Source organism: Lycorma delicatula, chromosome 1 (assembly GCF_047948215.1).
Source record: "Lycorma delicatula isolate Av1 chromosome 1, ASM4794821v1, whole genome shotgun sequence".
Classification (NCBI taxonomy): Eukaryota; Metazoa; Arthropoda; class Insecta; order Hemiptera; family Fulgoridae; genus Lycorma; species Lycorma delicatula.
In genome coordinates, this window is record NC_134455.1 from 161305582 (window position 1) to 161318367 (window position 12786).

Genomic DNA, 12786 nt, shown 5'->3' on the forward strand with positions numbered 1-12786 from the left:
TACTAATCGATTAAGAAAAAGATATATAGAAAATTGGATTAATTTTTCACATACTTTATAAAAATTTTGATGCAGAATATTTATGAATATTTAGACAAAATTTTCCGGCCGTTGTTGGTGAGTGATAAACCAATGGTGCTTTCGGCATTAGTTAAGACTAATGTTTCAGAGAAAGTTGTTTTTAAAATAGACCAATCTTTATAATAAGACGTACTAATTTTATTAACAGGCTCCAGTTCAAAGAAACATTTGGAGCAACGAGTGCAAGCTGCAGCCCCCTAATAATATGGTAGGAAAAACTAAAAGAATTTAACAGTTGTGTACAAGAAGCAATTTTGACGGCTTTTAGGTAGATTTCATAAGAAAGAGTAAAATTTCATAAGAAAGAGTAAATGGGTACCATGATACTACTTCCGGAAAATTTCGACGTATTTTCACGTTTCACATCCTCCAGATCCCAAAACCACCGTCAGTTCAAAAGTTTATATATATATATATATATATTTCACTTTCTTTTGGACACGACAACTGCCGTAATTTTGCGCCAATCACTTTCAAATTGATACATAAAATATATATATATCTACCCAAAATCTCAGTCGTGATGGTTAATGGGCAAAATCGGACCATCGGGGTGGAAATGGGGGGGGGGGACCTTTTTGAAAAAACAAAAATCTCTGTAACTTTCTTATTAAGTAAAATATCGAATTAGTTTAAAGTTCCTACTATTCTTTGGATAAGAACCTAAAACGTATCTAAGTAAAGTCTTTTGATATCACCAACCATTGGCCCGGGGTGGGAAAAATGGGGTTTCGAAGACAAAAAATATCATCCCTCCATTAATAGGTACAGTATTGAATCGGTTTAAAGTAGTCGTTAGTCCTTTAAACATTACCTAAAACTTCTGTCTGAAAAATCTTTTGATATGACCAACCCTTACGGCAAGGGACGAACAAAATTTTGCTTGAGTTGTAAGAAGATGGGGCTTGTATGCTAAACATGTGAACTTTTTTCACGTGCAACAATTATCGTATTGAGTTAACTTGAAGTTTTTCTTAAACTTAAGGTAGAAATCTTTTTTATCCCCTACTTAGCACCGGTGAAATCTAGCTCCGCCTTCCGGCGTGCCGAAAGGGATTTTTTTTGAAAAATTTTTTAATTCAAGTTTTTATGACCGGTTTCTCTCTTTCATAACCATCTCTTTTATTTTTTTTTTTTTTACTAACCGAAGCAGAACGTATTGACAAAATTCCTATTTAACATTTTAAAATAGTTACATTAAGATGCAAAAATAAAGTTCTATTCCTTGAGAACGAAATGTAAAATTTTGATATACAACTTTGATCTTTAAAAATCTCATTCCTGGATGCTATAAACTTTTTTATCAGAATGATGACCGGTTTCTCTCTTTCATAACCATCTCTTTTATTTTTTTTTTTTTTACTAACCGAAGCAGAACGTATTGACAAAATTCCTATTTAACATTTTAAAATAGTTACATTAAGATGCAAAAATAAAGTTCTATTCCTTGAGAACGAAATGTAAAATTTTGATATACAACTTTGATCTTTAAAAATCTCATTCCTGGATGCTATAAACTTTTTTATCAGAATGATATCGCTTCAAAATATTGGTAAATTTTATTTAAAATAATATTAGCCGATTGCTTTCTAATCACACACCTAAAGCATGTTAACAATTAAACTCAGATGCTAAAAAAATAAGAAATCTTCAGTCGCATGAAAATTCCAGCAATAAAATATTAACTGAAAATTTATTAAAATGACTTAAATGATAGGGGGAAAAGATAAAAGTTAGTATTTTTTCAATAAATTTGATCAGACTTTGTGCGACAACTGTAGTAATTCAATTTAATTTATACACAGGTAATTAGGGATAATGAATTATTAATTCTAAAAATTTAGCAGAATATATAATTTACTCAAATCCTGGTGAATTTAAATAAAAGAGCACTTGGCTTGTAAGTGCAAAAGACTGTCAATCATGGCCCATCACTGCTCGAACACTGAGCATCAAATAGATTTTATTAAAAACAACGTCCGGAAAATTTCCTCTTGACACTAAAAATCTTCACAAAATGTGTATATAATTAATGCGATATTCTTCTATACGTCTTCCGCTTGATCGATCACTAAATATAGTCGTTGTCATGATTAAGCTGATTAAAGTTCTGCGATTTTAAACGTATGAATTAGTTTATACCATTTCCTAATTAAGGTAAATATATTTTAATAGCGAAATTATACATTCTGAAGGCTAGAATTTATAAATCAATCCCGGCCCATTATGTCTAAACCCCTTGATTTAATGCAATGAAACCTTCCCACTCTTTAATGTTAAAAATAATACAAATTAATCTAAAACAACTTATATCTTTAACTATATTTGAACCGTTTATGCTGAATCACGGAATCGCTCGTAAAACAGTTAGATAGTTCGTAAAACATAGATTGATTATAGCAAAAAAAATTTTTTTTTTAATTCTACTCAAATTTCAAGTTATTTATTTAATAAGATAACTGACTTACCAATTTTATTTATCAAAATAAATGAGTAGTTCTTTAAAATATATATTAAGGTTAATAAAAAATCTATTATAAACATTATTATTAGGTTATATTTAATCGGGTGAATACGTATGTGTGCCATGTGTTTCCGGAATGTAGTTTTAATTGTTAGGTCTATATTCCTACTTCTGGTTCGATAGTTTCGACTTTAGATTACTGTAATTTTATGCTTTACTCTTAATAAGAGTAGAAGTTATTCGTACTGTTTCAACGAAAATTATTACTAACTGAATCTATTGTAATAAGGAATTTGATTAGAATAACACTAATCAAAATAATTACCGGTCTTATTTTATGTTGTCAATAATTAAATTTAATTACTATTTTCGTATAATATTGCATTATTACACTTTAAATTAAATATATATAGTTTGCCTCTATTTTTTACTTAGCGTTTTCTTTTTATATAGCTTTATACATTCCGAATGAAGTAAATAAATACTATAATTGTCTTGAAAACATGAAAATATAGTATGCATTTTTGAATTTTAATTGATGCTTTACAGTTTTTTAGCTATTAAAATTCTATGACCCACGATTAAAACTCAGTTGGATTCCTTTTAGAGTATCTAATGGGAATACTTTTTTTTTGCCAGTAAAATATAGCCTGTTAATAGTTAAAACCAGATATATTTCTACAAGTTAACATACTCGTACACTGAACGTGTTAGAACTTACATTGTACAGTTTTTTTTAGCAAAGCATGAGAAATACTTTTAGTTCTTTACATTTTTTCTATTAGAAAGTAGAAAACAAAGCTTTTTTATACGTACATATGTTTAAATATGCATAAATGTTTTATGACGAGCGCGCGCGATGTTAATGTAATATTCTTTTAGAAGAGTGAGATGCAAAAGGTGGTTGTCGTAATAAAACAACAAAAAACTCAAGATCCGTTTATATAAATTAAACATTTAGAACTTAGTTATGTCTCATATTAGATGACAGCATGAAGAAATAAATGTATAAAAAGAGTTGCGGCAAGAGCTTAACGCAATCCGCTTTAAACAGCATCGGTGTTAATGTTTTAAATTTTCAGTGTTGACAATACTGAAGAAGACTTTACTATCGAAAAACTATGCTTTAAAAAATTGCAATACAGTAAGTAATTTTACTTTCCCGGCGATTATAGCTAGAATATCTATATTAAAGGGGAAAGTATGGTGATCATGTTAAAAAAGGGTATCGGGTTTTTTGCAATTCGCGCCCGCCCAACTAGTTCATCTAAAAAAAAATAAATCTATGTGCGAACGTATGTACGTACGAGATTTGTGTCGAAGTGCTTTTGGCCTTATAGCTTGGGATTGATTGGACCAATTTTCTTAAAAATCTGGCTCAAATATTGATAATTTTTTCAAAATTTGTTAAGGGGGAATATTACGAAAAAAACAATTTCAGTTTTCTTCAGAGGCATTTTAGAGAAAACGTTATTAAAGAAAATTTGTTACTTACAATTCACATGTGTAAATAATCCAAACTTTTTGCTTCAAAAAATCAACCTCCACCTCTTAAATTGAAATATATATTATTTATTTTTTTGCTCCATCTCTTTCAGATTTAAATAGTTTTCACAGTTTTTTGAAAGTTTATACTTCACATATAGAGCTATCAAGACATTTCTACAATTTTTTTAAATTATAAACTTTCGGACCCAAAATGCAGAGAAGTTTTTTAAAAATGTTTTATTTTAGTCTTTATTAAAGGAGGTGTTAGATTTAAAGAAAACTCAAACAAATTTTTTAAGCTTAACTTACTTCTAAATATGAATACTTTTAGAAAATGTTTTCTTAAAATTTATTCTCTAACTAAAAAAATATATATTATGTTTTTTTGTTGTTTGGCTCTAACTCTTATAATTTTTATTATTAATAGCCAGGTAAGTCATGTAATACTTAGCCAGCTTTTTTTATTACTATTATTAATATATTTTACCAAGTATACTTGTTACAAATTAATTTTTTTTTTTATTTGTTTTGTTATCGTTCTAAAATTCTATAGAAATCTTATATCGCTGTACTATTCATATAAAAAAAAAATATTACAAAATAAATTGCAGTAGAGGAATAATAACAGAAAGTTATTTTCCTTTTAACTTAAATTCTATTACGCCAGGTAAGGATTCGTCTGATGACGGAACATTCACAGAATTTTAAGTAGTCGCATCTTCATCAAGTCTAATGACGAAATTGTTTACCCTTTCTTATAAACGTAACAAATGGAATCTCACTTTTTTTCTTCAGGATCTCATTATTTTTTAATTTAATTAAAAAATAATTAAAACTTAAACAATATGTAATAGAATAAGTTGTTCGGTCGAAAAATGCGCGAACATGCTGTAGTGGTGTATAACAAATAAGACCCTTTCCTACTAATATATTTTTAACAAAACTTCTGAAGAAATATTTCGAGCTTTTTATTAGGATTTTATTCTTTTAACGAGATTTACACATTTCTCACTAACTGCTCTCTACAATTGGGTAAAATTTACCAGGTTTTTTTTTCGCGAATATGCCACTGTTGATTGCTATTTTTACAATATTGTAATGTAGTAAATAATTAATTATTAAACTGAAAACCGATCGGTTGCTTTACAATTTTCAGGATACGTTCGAATTATCCCAGGGATGATTTTAAGCTACAGATCGAGGCTTTAGCCGCCTTGGGGGGTTAAGATATTAAAGATAGCCATTAAAGAAACAAAAATTAATTCTTTTGTTTCATTATATTTTTATCACCATGGTAAATGACGTAAAATTACTAATTCTCTTTTCTTTAATTAATATTTGTAAAATATTGAATATTCTCATAATAATGAGGTTGACGAACACGTAGGGGGTTTAGGAAGCTCTGCCACCCCCTGCCTAGTTTATTATAAAGGAATTAGCTAAAATGTTTACAAACAAAAAAAGGATATAAATTAAAAGAAAAAAAAACACTTCCCAATATAAAAAACTAATACTTTCAATTATGCTGCCAAATAAAATTTAAACCAAAAAATCAAAATTGTAATTAATAATACAACCCGCAATCTAAGCGAAAAGAAAATAATAGATTACCTTTTATCCACATCTAAAACTCCACCTGGATTGACAGTTCTAATTAGTTTTTGAAATTTTATTTCATAAATAAATAATAAGAAGAGAAATTTATAAAATTGGAAATTATAAAATTTATACGATTTCTAAATTATAAAATGTTTAAATTATAAGATTTCTAAATTTTTAAATTATAAAAATGTCTAAATTTTTCGTTTTAGTCGTATAAGTTCTGAAAAAGAAAACCAGAAAATGTACTCAGTACAATTTTTAACGAATTAAAAGATAAATATAAATTATAAAAAGCAACGGATGAGAAAGGGATGAACAGTTTACATGTAGCTGAAGTGGTGTATTTGTTTCTATAAAAACTTTATCATAAAATTAGGCGTGTAAAGAAGTTAAGTAAGTTAATTAAGGTGTTAAATGAGAAATGATACATTAAAAACTTAGTTCTGAAAGGTTTAAGCGAATTATTTATCTGTTATTCTACGTATACTATTTAATGAAGGAAAATATTTTATACATAGAATAAAAACAAAGTTGACGATGTCTAATTAGAAAACGAGAGGTAGTAAGGACGAAGATTCGCGTTTAGTTTCACTCATTGAATAATTTCAAAATGAACGTTCAGTTGTCGCACTGAAAACGCAGTGATATCTTGAAATTACAGAGAGAGGGTAATGATATTTACATTTACCGTCGAGCTGTTCTGAATGCATAATGCGACGCACGTGCTAACTGGATTTAAAAATGAATTTATTTTCTTGAAAAATCAATTTAAAGTAGTAGATTCAAATAACAAAAATATAAAGACATTGATGTTGTATCTTTCGCGTTTAAGTAGTATTTTTATTATATGCGTCTGATCATAAATTCCATTTACCGGTTCCCTTGACTCGGTTCGTTAGTACCGTATTATAATACCGGGGTTAACTGGACCATCAGTGGGTGGGGAATTGCAGCTACAGTCGAAGCGTATTAAGAGCCCTACCGAAAGCATCGGCCACAACAACCGACCGAATCACTATTACTAAAACAGTAAACGTAACACCGTAACACGGGAGAGGCTAATTTTTTCAGTAGGCGAATAAAAGTTCGGACATTTATTTAAAACCGTCAGTCAAGATGGAAATTTCAGGTGCTGATACATTATATTAAAAAATAATCTATTATTTTACTTTCGTTTGGACTGCGGATTGTATTATAAATATATATTTATTTTTCGGTATAAATTTTATTCGGTAGCGTAACTGAAAGTATAAGTTTTTACGTAGATTGTGTTTTAAAATAAATTATTTATATGATTTTTTTTACTTCCTTGTACGAAGTATTGTGATCGCGAAAAAATTCGGTTTTCAGATTTCAACGGAAATATCAATTTTGATCATTTCTAAATCCATTTTGACTAGTTTAGGCGTGACTTCTGTACGAATGTATGTGTGTATCACGCATAACTCAAAGACGATTAGCCTTAGGATGTTGAAAGTTTGGGTTTAGGACTGTTGTAACTTCTAGTTGTGCACCTCCCTTTTTGATTGCAATCGACTGAACCAAAAATGTACAAGAAAGCCAAAAATCCAAAAAAATTTTGAGTTTTGGATTTTTTCTTAACCGACGTAATAAGCCCTCATTGCGAGCTTTTCAACGATATGTCATAAGTGGTATTTATTTTCATTGGTTCCAGAATTATAGCCAAATAAATTTTTTTCATGAAATATTTGGATATTAGAAGGCATATCGATTCGAATCAGACTTCATCTCCTTTTTTTTAACAGTTTTTTAATTTATATATATTGATTTATTAATAATTATTAACCTGTGATTGTAAAAAAAAAAAAAAATACGATAAATATAATTAAATGATAATAAAAAAGAAATATGAAAAAATATCTGAAGATATTAATGAAATAAAATTTTGTGTACTTTTCATTTTAAAATAAATGTGTATATGCAATTTAATAGGCGTACAAGGAAATCATATGGTGATCATATGAAATTTTTTGTTTAAATTTTATCTAATTCATTAATAAAAGATGACAATTGTTAAACAACTGAATTATGTACCTATAGTATTATATATTATCCAGGTTGATAAACTGGCACGGTAGAGTATAGGAAGGCTGACGGTTTGTCTCTGGTATTAATCCATATTCCGATATTAAAAAAGATTACAGCTTCTTGCTTAACAAAATTCAGTTTTATTTATTCATGAAATTTCATTTGTAAAATATACCCTAAGCAGTGACAATAAAAATTTTTTTGCATAAAGAGCTGAACGTTACTGAAATTTTCATAAATAAAGGCTGTAAATTTTAGCGGATTCAATATTTAATTGTTCCTTTTGTAAAGTTAAATGCATCCTGAGAAAGAATCCCCCCAAAAAAAACATTGCATCTCATGAAAAGAAGCGGAGATTTAATTAAAATTTTGACTATTTATTACAGAGAAAAGATAGCTTACTCCTTACAATTTTAAATTTAAAATAGAATAACTTTTAATCATGGTTAAGACATATATTAATCCAGTAAATTCCAAAACCGGATTAATATTTTTCCATGGTGTGCAAATACCTATATTAAAAGAAATATATTTAATTTCTTTATTCTGTGTGAACTTCATCGGGTAACGCTCAATTGAAATAGTTTTTTGTGAACAGCTCGTATAAATGATGAGTATTAATTTTTTTCTAACCGTGGACGGTAACGTAACGTCGAGTGTGTAATGTATTCTAGTAAAAACCCTAAATGATCGTGTTTTATTTAGTATACTGAATTTTTTTTTATGGATGTATTTTTCTTAACATTTGAACAATTTTGATACACTCATAAATATACATGATCTTCTAATACTAGGAATACAAACAATATATTGCCTGTCATCAAATACTGATTTTCAAACCGGTATTCCTCGCTGCCAGCCGTTAAGAAAAGCTTATCTGCAATCCGCATTGCGGATTGCGGATATGCTTTCTTTTAACTGAAACGAGCGTATGAAGTAATGCGGAAGACCGACTTCGCCGCCCTTCTGCTGCAGGAAGGGCAGGAGTTTTGGGACGTCACGTAGAAGGGTACATGGACTCGTCGGTTGATCCCCAGGCTTGGGCCGTGGCTGGGGAGGAAGTTAGGTACTATACCTCCCAGCTGCTCTCTGGGCACGGAAGATATGGGACTTATTTACATAGGTTCGGAAGGCGAGAGTTCCACGAGTACATTTATTGTGGGCAGCAAGATATTCCCGAGTATACGTTTTATGTATGCCCCTGGTGAGCAGAGAGAGGTGAAGGAGAGACTACGCCTCGGTTGGCAACTATTTTTATAAATTGATAAAATAAAAAAAAATAATGGTGGATTATCGGTATCTCCAATATATTGTTACTGTACGATGATGATAATATTATTAAGGTAGTACTGTATACAGAAAGCAACGATGTAAAATTACCGACTTTATATTAATTTTAGTTAATTCTGTACGGACTGTTATCGGATCAATCATTGCCCATAAATACTGTGCCGGTGAACGTATCAATCACGTATACATCTGAACAGGAAAGAAATTAGCGGTTCAACTCCACGTCTAAATTTAGTATACTTTGGCGGTACTGCCTAATCTATATGTAACGATTATTATTACATAGAAATTTTCGCAGTGATTATTAACACACAAAGATTACACAAGCTTTCCGGTTAATAAATTTTACGTAAATATATATGCACCCGTTTTTAATACATACGTTTGTCCCGATTCTGTTAGAATAATTTTTAACAAGTCAGTAACACCTTAATATAAATGGCTATAATAAAGATGACAAATCGAACCGGAAATAACCGACGGTATATTAAAAATTATGTAAATGAAACAATCAATCCCATCAAAGATTGTTAAATTTTGTAAAAACTTTACTTCTTTTACAGAAGAAAAGAGTGAACAATTTAATGGGTATTGCTGTAAAGATATTTTCTGCATTTTAATGTAACAGAAGACATCCATAATACAACAGTTTATATTACGGTATTATGATAACGATTCAAAATTAGTTTAATGTAAGCAAATGTGATCGAAGAGATATTAAAATTCACACCGGATACAACTACTTGACATCTTCGTCGGTACAAGATGAGAGAGGATGTGATTAATTATAATTCGCTACTACGTAGGCGCCCTATGGCTACTGATATGCAAAACAACCCTTCGACATTACACCCCATTCCCTCCATTCTAATAGTCTGCCATCCGTCCCTATATTAGTATTCTAAGCACAAACGTACACGTATTCACATAATCCTTGAACTGCTACAGATAACTATCACATACATTCACAAAATCATACGATGAATTAATAATATACTGTTAATTGCTTGATAATATTCTTATGACATTGATGTAGCTTAGGTTATATCGATCACATAGGCTATACTTATATGTAACGTCCGTCTGTTTACCCAAATCTCAAGAACCGCCACTCCATTTTGATCATTATGACCATTATTCTTTACTCCTGTATTTAATTAACTATAAGAAAGGTTTCAAGCGTAAATTTATCAAGAAAACTCCTTAATCGGATGAACAATAAAGCTTGTTACCGATGTCCTATATTATAGCGTATTCTTTTCTTTAGTTATAAATAAAAGCGTGGCGCAGTTCTTATAACAATGTTTTCGAATAAATTCATAATTAATTAAAATGAAACTTTTAGCGGAAAGAGTGCGTTCAATTTGGCTTAGATTACAAGCAGAATTCGAAGATGAACTTCAACTATGTGAGAACACGTACAAAGAAAGCGAGTGGGTGCATTTTCCCAGATTGTTACTTGTAGATAGTCAGTCTCAACTGGAGAGGTCCCAACAGACCTTTCCGCCTCCTCGCGTCGTTATTGGAAATGAAAATTAATTGTTGTAAAAATAAATGTTGTGTTGTTTTAGATAAATTATAAAAAGTGCGCCACGCTTTTATTTAACTAAATATTTTCATTACTTTTAATTTTTAAATTAAATAATTATTACATTTATTTATTGGTTATTTATTAGATATTTATATAATTTATTTTTTACTTTTCAGGGCATTTTTATATTTGTTAATGTATATATTTTTTTTGTTTAAAATTCTCAATTTGATTTAATACTTATTTTTTACTTTTTAGAGGGTTTTTATAATTTGTTTCCGTTTTTTTTATTAATGTTAATATTAATATTAGTTAAATAAAAGCTTTTATAAAAAAAAAAAATTTATGTGTAATCAAATATATTTTTGTAATTTTTTTTGTATTTTTTAAAAATATTTGTTATATGAAAAATGGTCGCACAACTTCGATCGATTTCGCTGACAAAAAGACATGAAACACAGACATGAAAGATTGAATGTTTCATTTCAAGACATGGAAAATTTTAAAACTTATGTACTTAAGGTGTACAAATTCAAAGAAAACACTTTTAAACTAAAATGTAGAATTTTTGTCGGTAAAAATAATAAATAACAACTTTCTGTGAGAACGTAGAAATAAATCATAACTCTAAATTATTATAACACCTATCAGAGAAAGTCTTAAATAACAGTGGTAGATGACATTAGTACAAGTGTTCTCCCAGTTAAATTGATTCAGTGATATGAAAAAATATGATAAATCTTTAATAATTTTTTAATACACAACATAAAAAACTAATTCTTATTTAATTTTTAGAACACTATTTTCTAATAGTCTGATTAGAAGCATTATTCTTTATGATTCATGAAATATTTTTAAATTCATTACTTCCATAAGTGGAAACAACATAGAAAATCCTAATGCTTCTTTATTCGCTTGCGAAATTATTTTCATATTAATTTGTAATATGTGTTTGTATTCTCACAAATATTTATTTAAAAATTTTTTAATATTAATTTGTTAGTATTTTCATGTCATATTTTTAAATATTTTGAAATGTTTTCAATTTGTTCTTGTTTTTTTTTTTTTTTTTAATTTTTGTCGATCCGTCATTCTGTGCGAGAAAAAATCTTTAAAACTGCGATTTTAAAGAATACGAATATTTTAATGTATCTATCTTAACTGATATTGAACCCTAAGTATTATCTTACAATTTTTTTTTTATTTCGAGGTGTGTAAATTTAAAAAAAGTTTTTCCGATTAGCACATTTATTTATAAAATTACGATCAGGCTCCTTCTCTTTTTGCTAAAAAAAAAAACATTTATTTTTATTTCGTTAAGATTTAAAAAAGAAAAACACCAAACCTTTGATCTTTTAATCCAGGTAAGCTCACCTTTTTCTAGGTGATAAATTAATATTCATTGTTGGATATATAAATCACAACTTCGTATCAGCAGAGTGGTATTACCTATCATCCAAAAGGTTCTAAGTTCGAATTCTGGTCAGGATTGGCATTTTTTACTCGTTACAGAAGTTATGAAATTATCTATTTTAAATTATTTATAAGCATCTTAAAAAATATTACAAACACGGAAATGAAATGTCAAACAGACTGGTTTTCCAGGGCTTTATTCGTGGAGACAATACTACTCATACAGAAACTAAAATTGAATTACGTATGATTTAAATAAATATCACGTACATTAAATAATAATAAATATGTAAATAATATAAATAAATACGTATCATAATGTAATAAATGTAAGAGTCGCTATAAATGCTAATACTACAACGGTAATAAGTCTCATGTGTTACACAGGTAACCTTCTTTTATTATTCCTAAACAATTAACTGGTAAAATCGAGTAGTTAAGTAATTGTAGTAAATATTTTAGTTATGTTGTGTAAAAATAAAAACTTCATAAAAGATTATGAAAGTATAAGAATGAATTAATTTTTTAAACAGCAGATATTTTATGTTCTTTTTCATCTAAACTAGTTATAAACATATTACTGTAAAATGTGTCTACATTTTAGATAATTCTTTCAGCATAACATATTTAAAATATGCAGAGACAAAGGACAGCCGGTCGAAACGGTTACAAACTGCCGACGAACTCCCTCAAAAACTCTGGCCACATGTAAAACAAAACTAAACTATAGATCCAGGAAAACGACAATCATATCGGTAAACTAAGTACCAGGAATCTATGCAGCAAGTATAAAGAGAAGAAGTACTTGTGAGGAAAAAACATTCAACCGTATGTCAGAAAAACGGGGTCAAGATATATTTATTGGACA

General features: G+C 28.8%; 1 protein-coding gene across 4 annotated transcripts in view; it reads right to left on the minus strand.

Moving 5' to 3' along the window:
• Nucleotides 1-12786, minus strand: part of LOC142318210 (EGFR adapter protein-like) — a 1091782-nt gene that overhangs the window by 38627 nt on the left and 1040369 nt on the right. The window lies entirely within an intron of this gene.